Here is a 2,076-nt window from a genome sequence, read left to right on the forward strand (position 1 = left end):
ATTGCTGGATCCTCCAGTAGTACTATGTCCAATTTTCTAAGGAACCGCCAGACTGATTTCCAGAGTGTCAACCACATTTTTCTATAGTTCATTTTAGGAATGTGTATGTGTATAAGTCTGTATGAGGCTATGTACACATGAGTGCAGATACCCACAGTGTACACAGGTGCTGAGAGATGAACTTGGATCTTCTGTAGGAACAGAATAAGTTTTAAGCCACTAAGCCATCTCTCCCTAACCTACTCTAACCCCCAGCACTTTATTTTATTTTATCTTTTGGTTAGGCTTTCACTAACTAGTCCAGATTGACCTTGCACTCTTTCTATAGAGCTTGTCTTAACTTGTGATTTTCCTTCCTCAGCCTCTGGAACAACTAATGTTTCAGGCCTGTATCACCACCAGGCCTTGTTAATTGTAATAATTTTAACTTACTTCATTTTGGGGGGAAAAGGAGTCTAATAAACCAAAATGTCTTTTCCCCCTATTGCATTATCAGAATACTTGAAGTTTTGTTTATCATAGGAGAAGATGTAGAGAGAGGAAATCACACAGTGTAAGCAGCAATGGAAACTGGTCCACATTTTTAAAAGTTGGTATGACAGCACGTCAAAATGTTAGATAGAAATCTCTTCTGAGCAAACAACTCCATTTCTTGTCACTTCCACACTGAAAGGGCCACCTTCCTGGTTCTTATGGTTTGCTATGATGTGTCTGCTCATGCGTTTAAATGACTCTATTTTAGGAGTTGTGAAATTCTTAAGGAGGCAGAACCTCAGTGGACAAAGTAGATAACTGTGGAGTGCTTCTCAAGGCTATATCCAGGCTTTGGTTCCTGTCTGGCCTTCTGCTTTCTCTCCATCATGATATGAATAGCCTTCTTCCACCATGATGTTCTGTTCCCATGCATGAGGGCCCAGCGACCATGTACTGAACCCTCTGGCACGGCTTTCCTCTTTCAGGTTGTCCTGGCAGCCATTGATTTGGACAGAGCAATGAAAAGGAAGACATTGGTGGAATCTTATTTTTAACAAAATAAAATTAATCTTAGCTAACATAAAGGCAAATGATCAATCTGCTAATACAGTCTACTCAAGACTTCAGCCTAGAAGTAAGCAACATGAGGAAACAGTCTGCATGGGACTTTGGTTCTGATACACAGAATTGGCCAAGATGGCCACATCTAGTTGGCTTCTCCATAGTGCGTAGTGGTCCATGGGGTCAGCAGAGGAGTCAGCTTAAGTCCTTTCAATAGGAAGTTGGTTGCTACTAGACATTGGTCTAACCTGGAACCCTTATCCAGCCCTCACAATGATACTGCTAACTAGTCTGTTTTAATAAACCTCTTTCTCTTAAAATAGCCAGGATAGACTCTTGCCGTCTGTTATAACGCTCTTTGGGTGCTTTGTGGCTACTCTTTCTTCCATCCTCTCCACCCGTTTTCTACCCCTTCAACTCCCTAACACTAGATAGGAGAGAAAGAGAGCCATGAATCTAGTTTCTTTCTTTTTGTTTCTTCTTTGACCATGACTACTATCAAACAGCAAACAACCCCACCCAAACGACCAGCAATGACCAATGCCACCTCTCGGGGCCCTAGGGTTTATATACACTCTGAGACGTTCCCAGAATTCCAGACATCCATAACCACAGAAACTATCTGCAGCTGGCAAATATCTGCAGCTCTGTTAGAGCACGAGGCAAATCATAGCTGCAGCAGACAATCTGAAGCAGCCCCATATTCCACACCTGGGATTACAACAAAATTCTATCCTTATAATAGTTCTGTGCTTTTAAAAGAAACCAAAATTCTCACTATAGTCTGTGACTGATAACTTTACTATATCTACTCCAGAAGCACACACACACTCACACACTTACACAGACACACACACACTCACACACACAGACACACACACTCACACACACATACACACACACCCACACATACACACACTCACACACACACACACACACATACGGCGTGTAACAGAATGTAGTAGAATGGTTACTAGAATAGTTTCCATAGGAAAGCTTAAGTAATAAATATTCGCCAGCCAGAATTATGGACTTGGTAGG

This window comes from Mus caroli, chromosome 1, assembly GCF_900094665.2.
Source record: "Mus caroli chromosome 1, CAROLI_EIJ_v1.1, whole genome shotgun sequence".
NCBI lineage: Eukaryota > Metazoa > Chordata > Mammalia > Rodentia > Muridae > Mus > Mus caroli.